Source organism: Choloepus didactylus, chromosome 17 (genome assembly GCF_015220235.1).
Source record: "Choloepus didactylus isolate mChoDid1 chromosome 17, mChoDid1.pri, whole genome shotgun sequence".
NCBI classification, from domain to species: domain Eukaryota; kingdom Metazoa; phylum Chordata; class Mammalia; order Pilosa; family Megalonychidae; genus Choloepus; species Choloepus didactylus.
The window spans coordinates 18,068,942-18,089,738 of NC_051323.1; the positions used below are offsets into that span (position 1 = coordinate 18,068,942).

The window sequence follows — 20,797 nt, forward strand, 5'->3', positions numbered from 1 at the left end:
GGTGTCTGTGGTGTTCCTTGGTTTCTCCCCATCTTTTTAAAAGCGAGGCTCTGGCCATGGCTCCTTGGATGAAATTCGGAGGAACTGCTTTAAGATGGGAATGGCAGTGCTGCAGACGGCCCTTAAGTAGATGGAGCTTCCACATTTCCTCAGGTTATTTTGGCACAGGAAATGTGAGTAATGAAAACTTAAGTTTGTGTGAAATAACCCAACAGTGCCGCCTCCAGATCTGACAGCGAAAGTAGGTTTCGCTTATTTCCGGGAATCGCAAAGGGCGCTCAGCTATTTCCTGAGAATTCTCTTCTAAGAGCTTTGAGAGTTTGCTCAGATGTGCGGTGAATTTCTTTTACTCCTGAGACCTTCCTCTCCATCTCATACCTCATTAAGTGCCCTTCATTTTCTCTCCTGAATGTCTTTTGAGTCTGTCAGCTTTTCTCCATGTACTCATCACCACCCTGGTACAGGTCTCATCTAACCCATTGCTGTTGGGTCCTAATAGTGTCCATATGTCCATTCCTGTTTCCTTCCAATCCATTCTTCACCCAAGAGCCCAAGACATCTTTTTAAAAGGCAAACTGGAACATTGCTCATAAACAGCCTACCATTGTTTTGAGAATGAAAACGAACTCGTTACAGTGCCCTGTAATAGAAGGCTCTTGTACTACTTTTGCCCTCTTTTTCTTTGCTTCTGATCTACTCACTCAGGGTTTTGCACAGGCTGTTCCTTCTTCCTGAAGTGGTCTTCATACTTCACATCTTCCTTTTGCCTGGTTAACTAACTCATCCTGCAGAAGCTTGCTTAAATTTAACATTTCATTATTATTTGCATTATTAGGATAAGTTCACAATCCCTTTTCTCTTGAAGGTCCTTTCTGATTGAATGTGATGACATCAGTTGGTTGGAGGAAAAGTATAAAGTATTAAGTGAAAGAATTGAACCAACTAATGCAGTCATTATGTTTAAATGGCATCTTAGTGTTCAGCGCTGGGCTGGGTCTTATCAGGGATAAATAAGTTGGCCATCTGGTTTTATGTATTCTTATTTGTGGATCGCTTTGCAGTGTTTTGTTGCCTTGTATCTTTTTAAGATAGGAAAAAGGCGGAAGGGAAGGGTTGGTTGTTTTTTGTTTTGTTTTGTTCTTTGTTTTGTTTTGTTTTAGCTTTGTATTCTGAAATAACTCCAAACTTAGAGGAAAGTTGCAAAAATAATTCAAGAACAATACATAGAACCCTCACAGAGATACCCTGATTTATCAACACTTAGCATTATTACGTTTATTATATCTCTATCTGTCTGTCTGTCTGTCTCCCTGCCTCCCTGCCTATCTGTCTATTATCTAAACATTTGAATAGGTTGCATACATCATGCTTCTCTAACACTTAACACTTCCATATATATTTAAGCGGTGTTAATTACATTAACAGTTTTGTGCTACCATCACCATCATTCATTACCAAAATGTAAGTCACCCCAAATATAACTTATAAAAAGAAGGTACCAATTAACCTTTTGTTGAAGATAGAATATGTTTAAATGTTATAATGCTATACATATAGTCTTTTATACATCCCCCAAATGATCTTTAATGCCCTTTTGCAGTCAGCCCCCATTCCTACTCCCAGCTCCAGGCAGCCACTTACCTACTTTCTGTCTCTATAGATTTGCTTTTCTGTCAACTACTGACTCTCACTGGCAGAGTGATTGTGACCTCTAGGCTCTTTTTTACCTTCTTGTAAAACGACATGGTAATCATTGTCTATGAGCTTATTACTCCAACTGGAGTTTCAGTGCCAAGAGACCTGGGGCAGTGTGTGACCGTTTTGTTAGCTTGGGGGCTTAGCAGAACCCCTGCATGTGGTGGGGGTTCTGTGAATGACTGAACACAGACAAGATTTAAGTTTATCACTTTATCAGGGGCATACTTCTCTTTTAGAATAACACAAGCCAACATTTACTAAGGATTTGCTTTGTACCAGATGCTCTGCTAAGTGTTTCTATTAGTATTGAAACCACAGTCCTTAATTAACCTTCAATCCAAGGGCAGAAGTAGTTCCTTTTATTATTGGCATTTACAGATGAGGAGAACATGACTAAGAGAGGCTAAGAACTCATGATCAAAAAAAAAAAAAAAAAGGAAAAAAAGAACTCATGATGGGGCAGGACCTAAAACATGATTCTTTTAAACCTAGAAATGCATCCCCTTTACTGTGAAACTGCAGTGCCCCCCAGTTGTTGATATTGTGTCCAAAAGAAGCTTTCCTAATGGTTGGAATATCAGTAGGTTTGTGCCCCTTAGGTTTTTTTTTATTTTTTTAATTCAGTTTTATTGAGATATATTCACATACGATGCAACCATCCATGGTATACAATCAGCTGTTCATAGTACCGTCATATAGTTTAACTGTACATTCATCACCCCAATCTATTTTTGAACATTTTCCTTACACCAGAAAGAATCAGAATAAGAATAAAAAAGTAAGAAAGAACACCCAAATCATCCCCCTCATCCCACCCTATTTTTCATTTTAGTTTTTGTCCTCATTTTTCTACTCATCCATCCATACACTGGATAAGGGGAGTGCGATCCACAAGGTTTTCACAATCACACTGTCACCCCTTGTAATCTACATTCTTACACAATCGTCTTCAAGAGTCAAGGCTCCTGGGTTGGAGTTTGGTATTTTCAAGTATTTACTTCTAACTATTCCAATACATTAAAACCTGAGAAGTGTTATCTATATAGTGTGTAAGAGTGTCCACCAGAGTGACCTTTCAACTCTATTTGAAGTCTCTCAGCCACTGAGGCTTTATTTCGTTTCATTTTGCATCCCCCTTTTGGTCAAGAAGATGTTCTCATTCGGGGTGGGTTGTTTTGCAGCAATATGCAAAGCAGAGAGAAAAGAGGCCGTCCTGTGTGGGTTATGATTCCCATTTTCAAGAAACTTCTATTCTGTGCAGGGAAACATACAATTTGGCTAACATAAAATATACCTAGTAGGTAGAGAATCTATCTCCCAGTTGTACAATGGATGCCTGGGACTCATTTCATTGCTTTCAAAGTTCCTTTGAAAAAGGTAAGCAAAAGTTAATTCAGTATTTTTTCAGAAATCTGAGTTCACCATATCAAACAGTGGTTCTCAACCCTGTCACACTCCATTTACCCTTTTTAGAACAAATACTTTGTATTGTTCCTTTTACTCTCCTGAAATGAAATTTCTAGTTATATATAACCTGTTACACAAAAATTTAAAAATTCAATGTACAACTCTATAATATAAAGAATAAATAAGTAATTTATAATAAGGTTATATGTATTTTGTTCACGATCGATTATACCAGAAGGCATAAGGCTATAGTCAGTTTTTTGTAGCGTGAATACAAGAACTGCAATATAGAAGCATTACGTTGCTTTAGTGACAGGGTTTCCCATAACAGTGAACAACTTTCAGTAGACTTCCAAACAAAACAGAGTACACTCTTCACTTGGTTGATGTGGTGATTACTGTTCTGGAAAATCCAATGTATATTAAAACTATAAAAAAAACTTTATGCTTATTTATGAAGCAGAGTTAGATTCTAAGGCTTTGGTAATTATAAGTATGTAGTTTTTGACCTATAAGAGTGTTGGACAAGAAATTTAAAGGTCATTCAGAATGTGGGACACATTTCATTTTGCAGGACTGTTCTGGATTTGCCAGAACATCTAGCATCTATGATCCCTCTCAACTAAATGCTGTTAACACCCTTTTCTTCCCATTGTCACAACCAAACAACAACAACAAAAAAGCCCTGAAATTGTGCTTTTGTTTGAACTCAGGAAGGAATAGATGGGGAAAGCATCTAACAGATGTAAAAAAGGTGAAAAGGTAAAGTGAAGACATGTAATGTCTTTTGGATTCCATGCCTTGTTAAATTCGCCTACTATAGCTTGGATTAATGTCAGGAAAAGCCTTCTTTGAATATATTGAGAACTTATTTCATTTGTGACTCATAAATCAGGGTTCTTTTTGATCGGATGTGCCAGCTCTTCTGCATCTCTGGACTTAAAAATTAGTCATTTCACTGAGATAAACACGTGGTTCTTATTTCCATCCATGCACCCCAACACCAGCATAGTGTTTGACATTTAAAAGATAGTACTCTTATTCCACTTTTTTCCTGAAAATCAATTTCTTAGTATCATCTAACATCCATCAGTGTTGGATCTTCAGTTGTCCCCTAAATGTTATAAAAAATTGTTTTAAGCATTTGAATGAGATTCAAATAATGCTCACATTTTGCATTGGTTGTTAGGTTTACTAAGTCTTATTTGTTTTTCAGTTTTTATTTTTACTGTGGTAATGTACATATAAAATTTCTCATTTTAACAACTTTCAAATATACAGTCAATGGGTTAATAGTAAATGTTATGTAATGTATAGGCACCCCTCTATGTTTCTTTAACTTTCTTTTTTCCCATGAATTTTAATCTTTAAAAATCCTGGTAGTTTGTCCTATCTAAAGTTTGATGTTTGCATCCCCATGTGTTTAACATAATCTTAGTTCTTTTATTTTCCATAAATTGGTAGTTGGATTTAGAGACTTAATTTTTTTTTCTTTTAGCAAGATAGTTTCATAAATGAGGATGTGGCCTTCCATCAGGAAGCATAGAATGTCTGGTTTTCTTTTTGTGATGTTAGCAGTCATTGATGATTCTGCCTAAATTATTCATTCATTAGAAGCCACCAAAAATGATGAATTCTGAAATTCTTTTTGTTATTAGCTGGGAATACTTCTAAAAAGAGAAGCTTCCCCTCATCAATCATTTGGTTACCCAGTTATGCAGTTTGTATAAGAAGAGCATAATTCTTTCCTATTATAACAGTTTTCAAAACATTGGCTTGGTTACTAATATCCTCCCTTTTTTAAAGATAAAATTTTTTTGTGTATTTTTAGTATCAATATGAACATGGATTTAAAATTACTTGATGTTTCATCCATTGCAGTTATTATTCTTATTCTTTTGGGTGCAAATAGCCCTTTTTTGGCAGTGGGAATGTCTCAGTTTTGTTCCCAAGTCCTTTTGACATGACTAATAATCTTTGATCACTTTTTTTTTTGCTATTTCTATGAAAATAATTCCAGGCTCATCTTGTCCATTTCCTGCCTCAGACTGAAATCAACCATATCTCCAAGGAGCTCTGATTCCTTTTAGTAGGAAGGATTTTAGAGGTTACTGTCTGAGTGATAGAAGAGTGCATTGCTACTTGGCTGACATTGTTTGTAGGCCTTTTCAGTGGACAGAACTAGGAGTGTTTATTTTTTAAATATCAAATACATTGTGGGTTCATTCTGATACTTTCCATTTAAATTCACAACTACAAGATTTCGCTTAACCTTTTCTGTCTTATAGTCATATCTGTTTTCTCACCTAAGAATACTAGTTCTTAACAGTGCCTGGTATCTCTCTCTCACATTCAAATCCAGTTCTTCTTCTCTTCTATTATTCTACTAAACAGCTGCTTTGAAGGCACTGGCCCTTGACATTTAAGCTATTAGACTGAACTGTTTATATGGTTTTTCATTATATATGCATTATTCACATGGGCTTTACTTTCAGAGTTGTAGGCCTTTTGACTATTCTGCAGGTTTAATCAAAATCAAGTGATACTTTGTGGTTGAAAATGGCTCTTTGAACAGAATTGCTAGCATACCAATTTATTATAGTCTTTTGGTTTATACTCTGGCTCTAATTCATCTTTATTTTTCCCCTACAAATGAAATAATAGACTTTTTTTTAATGGTTTTGCTTTATGGATTTACCAGAAGAATTCCTTATTTCAAAATTTTACAGTTGGGCATAGGGTGCCTGATGATGACACTGTTTTACAATTCAAATGTGCTGTTAATGGGTTTTTGAGAGAAAATAAAGATAATGGTGAGTTTTTTCTTCTTCTTGAACTTTGGTATGCTTTTGAATGGGTTGAGTTCTGATGGCTGTGACATTAAGCCTGTTGTGTTTGACAATGTTCAGGTGAAATTGTGATGGTACTAGGAGAGAAGGAGTTTTCCTATTGACGGTCACATGTAAACAGTTCAATTTATTTTGAAAAGTAGTTTTAGTGAGAAATGTGAACTGAACTAGCTTACAAACTTTTTAATGATTTTGAATGGGAAATACATAATAAAATATTATTTTGTTTTATTTATTCAGATGTCAGAGATGGGAGAAAGGATTTAAAAATCTCAAGGTCTTAGTGTTGCATAAAGAGGCAAAAGCAAGGAGTGAGACAGGCCCCCAGAAGGAAAACAAAAAGAGCGGACAGTGGAGTGGCAGCCTCATCCTATGTATTTAAGACATTTCCTTCAAGTTTCCACTTTGAGAACAAGTGAGGAAGGACGTGTCCCCTTTTATTTTTATTCTTCATGCAGAAAGAATTTAAGTCAAAGAGTGGTGATTTCTTGTTCCTTTAAGATCTGCCTTACTCTCTTGGAAATAGATCTTAATAGCTTCTGGATTTTAAGGATCCATTTGCCTTTTTCTGGCATCTAACTACCAGAAAGAAGATGATATTTCCCCTTGAAGACTGGAAACTTTATCTTTGGAAAGCCACTGAGCCATAGGACAAAGCATTCATTTTGCTGTTTCTGAATTTAGCTTGAGGAGTATACACTTTATTAAAAGATATAAGAGGTAGTAAATACCCCCCCATATGACAGGGAGGTGGAAAGAAAATAGAGATGGGGGTGGGAAGGTATGGGGTGGGAGGTGAGAGAGAGAGAGACTGGATCGCTGGGTTTTAGGATAAATTTTCAAACTGTAAACTGATTGCTTAACATAGGCATTAGTTTTTAAATATCTTAAACCTGTTCCAGATCATCTCCTGTACTATAACTTTAAAACTTGAGAGGCTGAGTATGATGCTTAGGTTCGTGTGCCCCCTTGGCCAGGTGATGGTGTCCAGGTGTCTGGTCAACAAGCACTGGCCTACCCCTTACTGCAAGTACATTTGTGGCTGGTTAGTAAATCAGAAGGCTGGTTTATTAAATCATCAGGCAGTTGGCTGCAGCTATACCTGATTACAACAACGAAGGGCATGTCTTCTACAGTGCGAGAATTCAATCAGCTGGATTTAATCCAATCTGTTGAAGATTTTTAAGCGAGACAGATAGATGACCTTCACTTCTTCCTCTTCAGTTAGCCAGTGAGGTGTTTCCTGAGGAGTTCATCGAACATCTGCTTGGAGTTGCCAGTTCACTTCCTGAGGAGTTCATCGAACACCTTCATTGGACTTGCCAGTTTGCTGCCTGCCCTATGGAATTTGCACTCGTGCATAGCCACAGTTGGGTAAGACGCTTTTATAAAATCTTATATTCGTAGATATCTCTTGTTGATTTTCCCTAGAGAACCCTAAGTAATACACTAGGGCTTTGCCTGTGATAACCACCTCCTCTGTAGAGGAGGTAAATTATCTTATTTGTTAGCTATACTCACAGAAATGCCACCTCTTATGATGTTAGGGAGTGGCTGCCAGCCTACTTAACTGCTTCCAGGTTCCTTTGTATGAAGTTCTTAGACAGTGTCCCATGTATTCTGGGAGACTAGAAGTTTATTACGAGTACATGAGAACAGATTTCTGAGTCTTATTTGTTCACATATTATACCAAGTGTAGTCATTTAGGTAGTCTGAACCCTTTCTTGGTCTTCTGCCTGAGTTGTGCAGTCTTAGTTGTGTCTTTAGTGCTCCCTACTACAGCAGTCTTAGGACTTTGCTTATGGCCAGTTTGGGTTATCCCTGCTATCAGCCCTTCGCACAGGTACGGCTCACTGATGAAGAGAAGGATAGTACTCTGTCCACTCCCTGGAGCTGGTAGAGACTCAGAAAATAGATTGATTCAGTTAAACACTTACTGTGCCAGTTTGAATGTATTACATCCCCCCAAACGCCATTATCTTTGATGGAATCTTGTGTGGGCAGATGTATCAGTGTTGATTAGACTGTAATTCTTTGAGTGTTTCCATGGAGATGCGACCCACCCAACTGTGGGTGATGACTGTGACTGGATAATTTATGGAGGTGTGGCCCTGCCCATGCAGCATGGGCCTTGATTAGTTTACTAGAGCACTGTAAGCTCAGACAGAAGGAGCACGCTTGCTACAGCCAAGAGGGACACTTTGAAGAATCTACAGGAGCTGAGAGAGGAACTGCAGTTTACAGAGACATTTTGGAGATGCCTTTGAAAGCAGACTTTTGCTCTGGAGAAGCTAAGAGAGGACAAATGCCCCAAGAGAAACTGAGAGTGACATTCTGGAGAGAAGCTGAGCCTAGAGAGGAACATCCTGGGAGGAAGCCATTTTGAAACAGAACTTTGGAGCAGACGACAGCCACATGCCTTCCCCGCTGACAGATGTTTTCCAGATGCCATTGGCCATCCTCCAGTGAAGGTACCCGATTTTTGATGATTTACCTTGAACACTTTATGGCCTTACGACTGTAACTTTGTAACCAATAAACCCCCTTTATACAAACTGATCCATTTCTGGTGTTTTGCATTCTGGCAGCATTAGCAAACTGGAACACTTACTGATAACCTTTTAGGTTTATTGTTAGGGCAGGCAGATCCAGAAGTGACTAGTAGTCTTTGTTCCTTAGAAACTCACAGTTAAGACAGTGGGTTAATTATAATAAAAGAATAAATTCATTGCAGTGGGAATGTAGAAGAGAGACTGGGGAAGCCCTCAGTGAGAGGACAGCATTTGATTGGGGCTGAAGGGGAAGAAGACTTTGCCAGAATGAGGCAGGGGCAGCCCGGGTATTGGGAGTGGGTTCTACAAAAGGCACAGGAGTTGAGTGGATGCCGCGGAGAGGGTGGTCTCAGGTCTGATGAGAGGGTAGTGAGAAGGGGTTTGGAATTCTCATGTTTATTTTCAGCAGATACTTATTTAACACCTTCTATGTGGAAGGCACTATTCTAGGAACTGGAAATGGAAACAAGTCCTGGCCCTTTTAGCGGTTGAGGGGAAGGAGAATAAATAAACAGTGACTATATGGAACGTTTGATGGTGATAAGTGCTCTAGAGAAGAAAAGCAGGATAATGGGGCTAGGGAATGCGATGGGTGGTCAGAGAAAGCCTCTCTATTCAGATGTCATTTGAGCAGAGCCTTAAAGGAAGTGAGGAAGCAAGCCATTGGGTATCTGGGGGAAGAGTGTTCTAAGGCCGAGCAACGGTAGTTGCAAAGTCCCTGGAGGTTGACTGCTCAGCTTGTTTGAGGAATAGCAAGGAGGCCATGTGGCTGGAGTGGAGTGAGTGAGTGAGGGTCAGAGCAGTAGGAGAAGGGATCAGGGAATATGGGGGTGGGGGGAAGGGTGTGGATCCTATAGGACTTTGTAAATCATAGTTAGGGTCATGATGGATTTACAGTTCAGTTGGAAAGAAAGATTGATAGCAGGTTATAAAGTGTTCTAAAACTGCCATGTTGAGAAGTTTGGGCTTTATTCTATGCCAAATGAAGATTTTTAAGATAGGTGTACAGGGCGCTCTACCATGTTTTTAAAACTCTGTCTCTACTGACTCTTTCCCTTCAGAATGTGAACATTGGTTGAGGGTTGGACATACAGAAACTGATGTCTATACAGCAGAGGGAGTCTATACAGCAGAGGTGGGGCCCCGATAGGAGGCAGCATGGGACAAAATCCAATGCATTCAATTACTAACATGGTTTGTAATTACTGAGCATCTTTCGTATACTATGTTCTGTTCTAAGTGTTAGGGATACAGCAGTGAACAAATCCAGCAGGTGAATGCTGTTTTTGTGGAAGCAGAGGCAGAAACATAATTCTAGGGGTGGAGAGCAGGAGTATCTCTTCCTGTTGAACACAATCCCCAAAATAGCTCTCTTTTGTGATGTGTAACTTAAGAGTTTACTGACAAACATGTCATATGTTAAGACTGAGAAGCGTATCAAGGAGGGGATTGCATGATTGCAAACAAGACCACCGGGAATGCAGACTGGGCCTGTTAGAAAGTAAACAAGCCCAGGAGCTGGAGGGTCTCAAGATAATGGTTAAGAGGGTGTAGAAACCAGGAGCAAGTCCTGTTTAGAGAGGAATCTCCTAAGAGAATAGCTTAGTTTTTGGCCTCTGCTGCAAGTGGGTTAGCGTTCTTGCTTGACATTATGTGGAACAGAAACAACAAGCTGGAAAACCCCAACCCAAAGTGAACATATGATATTCCTCATATCCTGCGTAACTGGAGAACTTGATAGGTGGACAAGTTATGTTCTGTGGATTCATCTTCTGCAGCTAAAGTAATGCAGGTCTGGGATAACCCAAATTTTTGGAGATGTGTCTTGAATGTTGTCTTTCCTAAAACAATCATATGGTAGACAACGAGACAATAAGACCAGCCTCCATGAGAGACTTTTTGTATTTGTATGGTCAGCTCTGAGTCATCTTCTGCCATCTTCAACTTTATCCAAATTTTCTTCTTTTACCCCTAACCTAAGACCCTGCTTCTTAATATCTGCCATTTCCCACACCCCTGCTTCTTTTCTTAAGTCCATACAATTTCTTTCCCTTTGGCCTTCATATTTCTGGACAAAGTCTCTTACTATTGCCTGTGTTCTTATCTTCTTTTCCCTAATCTACCTTCCAACTTTCCCTCCCTTCTTTTTTTTTTTTGCCACATACCATGCATACCATGCAGTCATACAAAGCGTACAATCAGTTGTTCACAATACCATTAGGTAGTTGTGCATTCATCACCAAAATTAATATGTGAACATTTTCATTGCCACACACACAAAAATAATAAGAATAAAAATTAAAGTGAAAAAAAAAAAAAACAGTTAAAGTGAAAAAGAACACTGGATGCCCTTTTTTTTGGCCCACTTTTTTCTGCTCTTCCATCCATACACTGGACAAAGGGAAGTCTGTTCCGTATGGCTTTCCCAATCACATTGTCACCTCCCCATAAGCTGCATTTTTATACAGTCATCTTCAAGATTCAAGGGTTCTGGGTTGTAGTTTGATAGTTTCAGGTATTTACTGCTACCTATTCCAATTCATCAGAACCTAATGAGGTTTATCTATATTGTGGGTAAAAATGCCCACCAGAGTGAGCTCTTGGCTCCTTTTGGAATCTCTCTGCCACTGAAGCTTATTTCGTTTCCTTTCAGAGCCCCCTTTTGGTCAAGAAGATGTTCTCCATCCCATGATGCTGGGTCTTGATTCCTTCCTGGGAGTCACATTCCACATTGCCTGAGAGATTTACACCCCTGGGCGTCAGATGCCAGGTAGGGGGGAGGGCATTGATTTCACCTGCTAAGTTGTCTTAGCTAGAGAGAGAGGGCCACATCTGAGCAACAAAGAGGTATTCAGGAGGAGACACTTAGGTACAATTAAAAGCAGGCCTAGCCTCTCTTTTGCAGTAACAGTCTTCCCAATGGCAAGTCCCGTGATAGAGGACTCAGCCCATTAAACCGCCAGTCCCCAATATCTGTGAGCACGTCAGCAACCACTGAAGTGGGGAAGCCCAACACCTGGTGCCTCCTCCCATAGAGAGAAAATCAGTTATAAACACTATAATGTTTATAAGCTTGAATCTGCCTTTATTACAAAGCTTCAGTTCTTACCTCATGCTCGTACCTGACATTCCTCTTCCTCTGCATCTCTGAGTATTTGTTTAGCTCACTCTGGTGTATAGGTCTTTTACATCTTCAGTTAAGTTTATTCCTAGGTACTTGATTTTTTTAGCGGCTGTTGAAAATGCTATCTTTTTCTTGAGTGTCTCGTCACTTTGTTCATTTCTAGCATATAGAAACATTACTGACTTATGTGTATTAATCTTGTATCCTGCTACTTTGCTAAATGTGTTTATTAGCTCTAGTAGCTGTATCGTCGATGTCTCAGGGTTTTCTCAGATATTAGATCATATCATCTGCAAACAATGACAGTTTTACTTCTTCCTTTACCATTTGGATACCTTTTATTTCTTTGTCTTGCAGGATTGTCCTGGCTAGCACTTCCAGCACAATGTTAAATAACAGTGGTGACAGTGGGCATCCTTGTCTTGTTCCTGATCTTAGAGGGAAGGCTTTCAGTCTCTCACCATTGAGTACTATGCTGGCTGTGGGTTTTTCATATATGCTCTTTATCATATTGAGGAAGTTTCCTTCAATTCCTACCTTTTGAAGTGTTTTTATCAAAAAGGGGTGTTGGATTTTGTCGAATGCTTTTTCAGCATCTATTGAGATGATCATTTGATTTCTCTGCTCTGATTTGTTAATCTGTTGTAATACACTGATTGATTTTCTTCTGTTGAACGATCCTCACATGCCTGGAATGAACCCCACTTGGCCATGGTGTATGATTTTTTTAATGTGTCTTTGGGTTTGATTTTCAAGTATTTTGTTGAGAATTTTTGCTTCTATATTCATTAGGGAGATTGCCCTATAGTTTTCCTTTTTTGTGGCATCTTTGCCTGGTTTTGGTATTAGATTGATGTTAGTTTTTTAAATTTTTTAGGTAGTGTTCCATTTCCTTCGATGTTTTGAAAGAGTTTAAGTAAGATTGGTGTCGGTTCTTTTTGGAAAGTTTGGTAGAATTCCCCTGTGAAGTCATCTGGCCCTGGGCATTAATTTGTGGGAAATTTTTTGATGACTGATTGGCTCACTTTTCTTGTGATTGATTGATTGAGGTCTTCTATTTCTTCTCTGGTCAGTCTAGGTTGTTCATATTTTCTAGTAAATTGTCCATTTTCTCTGTATTATCCAGTTTGTTGGCATACAGTTGTTCACAGTATCCTCTTATAACTTTTAAATTACTTTGGGATCCAGAATAATGTCACCTTTCTCATTCATTATTTTGTTTATCTGGGTCTTCTCTCTTTTTGATTTTGTCAGACTAGCTAGGGAGTTGTCAATCTTGTTGATCTCCTTAAAGAACCAACTTTTGGTGTTATTTATTCTCTCTGTTGGGTTTTTCTTCTCTATGTCAGTTATTTGTGCTTTAATCCTTGTTCTTTCTTTTCTGCTAGTTGGTTTAGGATTGGTTTGCTGTTCATTTTCTAGCTTCTTCAGTTGCTCCATTAGTTCTTTCAGTTTATCTCTTTCTTCCTTTTTGATGTATGTGTTTAGTGCTGTGAATTCCCCCGTCAGTACCGCTTTTGCTGCATCCCATAGGTTTTGATATGTTGTATTCTATTTTTCAGTTGTTTCTATATATTTAGCTGTTTCTCTTGCTGTTTCTTCTTTAACCCACTGATTGTTTAGGAGTGTTTTGTTTAACCTCCAGGTATTTGTGAATTTTCTAAGTCTCTGATGGTCATTGACTTCTAATTGTATTCCATTGTGGTCAGAGAATGTGCTTTGAATAATTTAAATCTTTTTAAATTTATTGAGGCTTGTTTTATGTCCAGTGTATGATCTATTCTGGAGAAAGTTCCACGAGCACTAGAGAAGAATGTGTATCCTGGCGATTTGGGATGTATTGTTCTATATATGTCTGTTAAATCCAATTCATTTATCAGATTGTTTAGGTTTTCACTTTCCTTATTGGTCCTCTGTCTGGTTGATCTATCTGTAGGAGAGGGTGATGTGTTGAAATCTCCCACAATTATTGTGGAAACATCAGTTGCTTCCTTTAGTTTTGCCAGTGTTTGTCTCATGTATTTTGTGGCACCTTGATTGGGTGCATAAACATTTATGATTGTTTTTCTTCTTGTTGAATTGCCCGTTTTATCTGTATTTAGTGGCCTTTGTCACTCATAACATCCTTGCATTTACAGTCTTTTTTTCTGAGATTATTATTGCTATTCCTGCTTTCTTTTGGCTGTAGCTTGCATGAAATATTTTTTTCCATTTGTTCACTTTCAGTTTCTTTGCGTTTGAAAAGATGTGTCCCTTGTATGCAACATATTGATGGTTCATATTTTTTGATGCGTTCTGTCAATCTGCATCTTTTCATTGGGAAGTATAATCCATTTACATTCAACGTTATTACTGTGAAGGCATTTGTTGAATCACCCATCCTGTCCTTTTGTCTGTGTTTCTCAGATATATTTTTCCCTCTCTCTCAATGTCCTTTATCATACCCATACTGAATCTCTTTAGTACTGAACCTTTGTCCATCCCTCTCTCCTTTCTTTGTTTCCATGTCGGTATGGCTCCCTTTAGTATCTCAAGTGGGGCAGGTCTTTTGTTTGCAAATTCTCTCAGCATTTGTTTGTCTGTGAAAAATTTAAGCTCTCCCACGAATTTTAAGGAGAGCTTTGCTGGATAAAGAACTCTTGGTCAGCAATTTTTCTCTATCAGAATTTTAAATATGTCATGCCACTGCCTTCTCACCTCCATGGTGGCCACTGAGTAGTCACTACTTAGTCTTGCGCTGTTTCCTTTGTAAGTGGTGAATTGCTTTTTTCTTGCTGCTTTCAGAACTTGCTCCTTCTCTTCAGTATTTGAGAATCTGATGAGAATGTCTCGGAGTGGGTTTATTCAGATTTATTGTATTTGGACTTTGCTGGGCATTTATGCTTTGTGTATTTATGTTGTGTAGAAGGTTTGGGAAGTTTTCCACAACAATTCCTTTGAATACTCTTCCTAGACTTTTACCCATCTCTTCTGCTTCTGGAATACCAGTGACTCTTGTATTTGGAGGCTTTGTATTATCTGTCATATCCCTGAGGTCCATTTCAGTTTTTTCAAATTTTTTCCCTATTCTTTCTTTTGTTTTTTCATTTTCCATTTTGTCATCATCGAGGTCACTGATTCGCCATTCAACTTCCTCTAGTTGTACTATGAGTATCCAGAATCTTTTTTGTTTGGTCACCAGTTTCTTTTATTTCCATATGATCGGCTATTTTTTTTATTTAGTCTTGCAATTTCTTCTTTATGCTCTTCTGGGGTCTTCTTCATGTCCTTTATATCCCGTGCCATGCTCTCGTTGTTTATCTTCAGTTCTTTGAGTAATTGCTGCAAGTACTGTGTCTCCTCTGACCTGGTGATTTGGGTGTTTGGGTTTGGGTTATCCATATCGCCTCATTTTTTTCATATGCTCTAAAATTTTTTTGTTGTTTTTGACCTCTTGGCATTTGCTTAACTTGATAGGGTTCTTTTAGGATATGTAGGCTGATTCAAACACTTCTCTCTTTTAGCAGATCTCCGGCTCGGTGGAATACACTTTCTCTGACCATCTGGCAGCATCCGCGAGCCACCTATTCCCCCCTAGCCATTTCTCCCCAACTTTGTCTTTTTGCTGACTGGTTGTCTGAGTCTTGTGGGTTCCAATTGGTGCACCAAGTTTGCATGTGTAGTTGGTGCTGCCCGCCCTGAATATAGGGCATGTGTCAGAACGGTTAAGGAGGGAGGGCGGCTTAATAACCAGATCTCCCAGGTATTCCCAGAGATTTAAAGCTGTTGCAATAGCCTAATCCTTCAGTTCACTCTCACCACAGTTTGTCTCTGCCCTGACCCACAATTCCTTAGTATTGGTGTAGGGTCCCTGGGACTTGGAAGTGAGTTCCTCTTCCAAGCCGTGCCCTCCTAGGGTCTCTGCTGAGGGAAGACTGTCCTACATCATAGGTCAGCGCCATACCCCAAGGGCCTCTGGGCTGTGTACGGGCATTTGCAGCCTGCTGCAAGGATGTCTGAGTGGTGTGTGTTAATTTCCCCCTTTTCACACTGCTCTGCCTTCCCAGCTCCGGGACAGTTAGGTGTGGGTGCCAGAAGACTATTGTCTATGCCACATATTGTTGCCTGTGTGTGTGTTCCTGGAAACGCTTCCCATCCACTGAGTTGTTTGGCTCAGCTCTGGGCTTTGGTGTTGGTGCCAGGCAGGAGCGTTCCCAGCCCACTGGGAAGATGGCTGTAAGGGGACACCACCCTTTTCTTGGGAAGTTATGATGTTTAGCGCATTTTCTCAGCCACTAGATTTATTTCTTTGTCGGTCAGAGCTATCTTAGCTCTGCTCTTGCCTTGGCCTAAATTGCAAGTGTTTTTGGCTTTCTGTAGTGGGCTTCTTTGATTGTTTTAAAGAAACAGAAAAAAAAAAAAAAAACCGAAAAAGAAAAAGAAGGGCCCTTCTTGCAGATGTAATGGGCTATTGAAATGCTAAGAGACAAGGAGTTTAGGGCCCTTAAGGAACAGTCAAGAAAGCAGAGAAACCAGGTTTTGAGACAAGGGGCCTCACCCTCTGGATTTGCATATGCACCTGATACTGTTTGAGCCCTACCCTTCTCCATATTTTATTCACCTGAACTCCAAAAAGTCTGTGTTTTTATTTTTGGTTTTTTTTTTTTTTTTGCTGTTTATCGTAGCTCTGTCTCCTCTCCCCCGGTCTGACTGCTCCCAGATTCTCCGGTGTCTGGTCGTAGTCTATCTGTGTTTGGAGTTTTTTATCACCGGTCCGAGTTTTCATTGAGAGCTGCAACTGTACTCCTCCCTTCTGGTTCCGAGCAGTGATGGCCCCTCCTTTTACGGGACTGTGCCTGGTAGGGAGGGGCATGCGTCCCCTGACCACGAGAACTTACAGATTTCCCTGATCTCAGCTGTTCCATGCATTCGTGAGTGTTGTATGAAGTATGCCCAAAGTCAAATTGCTCTGTGGTGTCCAGTCAGCGCAGTTCCTTGCTTTCTACCTACTGCCTTGGAGGAAAAACTAAAACCCAGACTTCACCAGTTGGCCATCTTGTCCAGCCGACCCTTTTCTTCTTTCTAATGCACCTGAGTCCCACCCCTACCAAAGGAAAATACGTTAACAGAATTGTAAAGCTCAGAAGATCTCTTTATTACACATCTATTAGAGCTATTACATTTCTTTATTAAATTTTATTAAATTTTAAAAATATATCAATAAATATGGAAATCGGTATCTATCTATCTATAGGGAAAAATAGCTGGTATACAGCTGGTACACCAAAAATCCTAGTAGCTTCTATTATATTGTGTAGCTATAATATTGAGCAATTTCCGTATCTTTCTCTCTCTCAATGAAAAACTGCACTTTCCCCAAAGATGTGTATTTGGCAGCATTCTCACGCTCCTGCTGAGCCTTCCTCTTCACGGCCTCATGCTCTGGTCTCTGCTCTTTTGTGATGGGCTTTGACATCACCGGTTCAGGAACATTGGGCTTCCTCCATGGATTTGGTTGAGAGGAGAAGTCTTGAAGTAGAAACTGGTTTTGAGGCTTGGGTTGGGACTGGAGCTTGGTTTCAGCAGTGGGAACGGGGTCCCATTGGAAAGAAGTGCAAGAGGATGTTTTGTAGGGTGCAGGCCTCAAAGCAGCAGACAGAAGAGCACTAGGCTGTAAGGGTTGTTTAAACCTGGCTGGTTTGGGTTGGTCGAAATTGGCTGAGCTGGTGGGGCAGAGCCTGCCCAGGATGCTTTGGCAGGAGTTGGCTGCGATGTATTGACGGCAGTAGGTTGCACTGAACTAGTGGAACCAGGGCAGGCAGGGTGAGCCGCAGAAGGCTGACGTGAGTCCAGAGACTGTGGCTTCCGAGGAACAGGTCAAGTTGGAGGCTTGTCTATGGTCAGAAAAGCAAAGGTACCAACTTGACCTTCCCAGGAGGTGGCCGCTCGTATTGGGATGAGAGGAACACTCTTTCTCAGCACTGCCTTCTGCTTTCTGGGCTTTGAGTTTTCTCAGGACCTTTTCCTGCACGTGGAATATACAGCCATGGTTTGATAGCTGGGGGTGGCTTGTGGTCTTTGGTGTTATTTGAGTGTCCCAGGGTCTGGGAAGAAGGAAATCTAGTTTTCTTATGACTCTTCTTCCCCAGTGCATGAAACAGTTGCAGAGATTCCAGCATCTGCATGCCCAGGCAGCTTTGAGGCTTTTTAAAGTTCTCTTGGCTAAGCTCAGATTCATTTTTCTTCCGCTTCATTTTCGGAATGGTTGGCTTTTCTTCTCCCTTAACTTTACTCATTGACTGCTTACTCTCTTCAGCCTTCTTGGAGTTGTTTTCTTTGGACCTTTGGTCTTTTCCTGCCCATGGCCCTTAGTTTTGCTGACTCTGCTGGATGCCATTTTTTGAGGTTTGCTGTTATAAGTCTTGGCAGTAAGAGCCTTGTCACTGGCTGTAGCATTGCAAATAACCACTTCTTGCTCTAACAGGCACTCTTGGTTCTTTGGCTGGATTTTGGTCTTGGGACCACCTCTGATAGGCTCGGAGGCTTTGTGCTTGTTCTTCCTGGTTTGCTCAGAGTGACCCTTTATCACGCTTGACTTTTCCTCCTGGTGATTTCTTTTGATGACTTTTGTATCTTTGGCTTTGGTTACCTTGGGACCTTTAGATTTATCAAGGTCCTTCAAAGAATTGAAGACCTGGGGGAGGTGAACGTACTCCACCAGTGTAGCAATATCTGCGAGACCACTGCTAGACTCCATCCCATTTTCAAATGTCCCTTGGTCCTCAAGACCCATGCTGTGCTTTCCCAGATCGGCATTTTCAGAATGAGACGACTCCTCTTAGCCGAGGGATTCAGTGCAGGCTAGAAAGTGGTGAGTATTGGGGCTTTCTAAAGGGAGGAGTGAAGAGCCTTGGTTTTCTATTGTGATCTGGTAGGCTTCCAGAGGCTTTGAAAGCCTAGTTTTAGTCTCATAGAAATTCTTATTCTATGTTTGTTCCTGGCTTAGAGCTGGAGGAAGTGCAAGGAGATTACCAGAATTCTGGACTGGAACTCTCATTGAAGTGTTTCCAAGCTCAGATGGTGGGTTACTGTCAAGTATCTGGATATTTCTGCCACTGCAGGTCTTGGAGAATTCTGGACTTTGTGGCAGACATAATGTCTGACTTGGAAGTTGCAATCTCAGGGAAGTCTCCATCCCCAGTGAAGTTTCCATCACTACAAAGGAATCAAGGAAGAAGTTAAGTCCTGGTAAGTGTGATGCTCTCCCTAGACAGCAACAACCATCAAGGCATTTCTACAAGCTTATCTTAAGGACCATGGACAGGACCAGGCGTTAGTAAATAGGAGGCTGCTGTTGTTTTCCCGAGTTATCATTTGAGGTCATTGCTTCTTGGCTTTCTTTGTATATCATAGGATCATTATAAGTGACGTAAATAGTGTGACCGTGGTTTAAAATTTTTTAAATGTTTTATAAAGTCTAGCATCGTCATGTGGGATCCTTTCAATTCTCTGTATGCTGATAAGGATAAGAACACTTCACCCCATGGAATAGAGAGGGAGTAGAGCTCTTTCTCAAAGAATGAGTAAGCAAGGACAGGATCTCCGAACCCAAGATCTTAAATCCTGGTATACATTAAAGAAGTGAGGGAAAGTTAAAATGACGCAACTGCAGGCAGTGTTCTGAAATGCCTTCCCAAAGAGACTAAAGTGATGGATCACGAAAGGGAGTTAATTGTAGCATGGCAATGCAGGGGGTGTAATCATCTAGAGTAGTGAAAAATGTATTATCACTCAGCATGCTCTTGGGTTTCTCTTACACGTAGTATAAGAGGCCATAACAGTGTGCCAACTATATTATGTGTTCTTTATGGACACAGTGTATGAAAACATTGGAGAGCTCTTAGCGCGGGTGGTGGTTAATGTCTTGGGGCTTAAATTTTAGCTGGCTGTGAGCTCACCACTTTTCCTGCTGCAGATTTGACCTCCCTGCTGAATGGTGAGCTTATTCCTTTCCCTTCTTGCTTATTGTAATCACCTTGAAAATTTTCTTACGCATTGGGTTGAGCAGACACTGAGTAGTAAATTCTGGAGGTCGTGGCTAGTGGTAGGCCGTTTGTGGGTTAAACCTCCTTGAGCACCATCATCATTTCTTTTTGAGAGACAGAAGCCCTGCCTCCTATGTACGACACAGAGCCATAGGACTGCAGGCAGCTTCCAACTCTCCAGAGAGTAGAGATCCCAGTGTGCCTTGATTATTGTAGTATATCTAGCTCCCTTCCTGGAAGGGAAGTGACAGGCTGTTTCCTTGATTTGGAATCTGAGATGGTGTTTCCTGAACAAGGCTGGTAGACTGTGATGGACACAGAGAGATCACGGTATTGGTGTCTGAAATTTTATCATATTGGGCTGACATAGGCATGGAAGGAACAGCCATGTCCTGGTCAATGACAGTGACATTGAAGTCAACAAGGAAAGATGATTTCTTTTCATTGCTTCCTGTGATCTCTCATTCTAAAATGCCTGGATAGGAAGCAGCTGAAGTGGAGATCTGGCTCTGTCCAGAAACTCCAAACAACATAATCATGCTAGAATGTTGGTAAAGGTACGCACTACTGACAAGTGGTTGGAAACAGGTGCCAGAGCTGATGGCAGTAGCCATGCCTAGCTAATGGCTGGTGCAGAGATCCTGGAGAAGTTGCAGGCACTTCCTATTAAGGGATCTGCATTGCTCACCACAGAAAGAGCGGCAGAGAATTTGGAGTTCCAAGCAAAGACGGTTTTTGGAAATTTTCTGTAGAAAACAAGAAGGTGGTAAAAAATCACTGAGATAAACTTTCACTATATTTGAGGTACAATAATGTTAAGGTTGCAGTCAGGAAACCTCTGATACCAGTACTCATTGAGATACCAAATATCAAACTGTTGATGATGGTTGAAAGTGCTGGAGCAGTTGGGTACTATTCTGTATTACCTACCTGTGCTCCCAACTTGGGCCCAGATGTGCAGAAGATCCAAGTAGTCTGGTTTGTACGTTGTTTTCTGGCTAGAAGTAATCTCCCTGTCTTTATCTTCTCCTTGAGCCTGCATCAGTGTTGAGCCATACACTCTTTTCTGGATTTGAAGCTTTCTAGAACTAGCAAGTTCTCAGAGAACTTCTGTCTTAACACTTACTTTATGAGTGAGGAAA

General features: G+C 40.3%; 1 protein-coding gene and 1 pseudogene across 1 annotated transcript in view; one reads left to right on the forward strand and one right to left on the reverse strand.

The window, feature by feature from the left end:
• Positions 1-5,899: 5,899 nt before the first annotated feature.
• DUSP11 (dual specificity phosphatase 11) overlaps positions 5,900-20,797 on the forward strand; it is a 227,357-nt gene continuing 212,459 nt past the window's right edge. Inside the window, exon 1 of the mRNA XM_037807412.1 lies at positions 5,900-5,918. The gene's annotated coding sequence lies outside the window, so the exon portion shown is untranslated. The remainder of the gene's footprint in view (positions 5,919-20,797) is intronic.
• Positions 16,916-20,697, reverse strand: LOC119512851 (annotated as a pseudogene).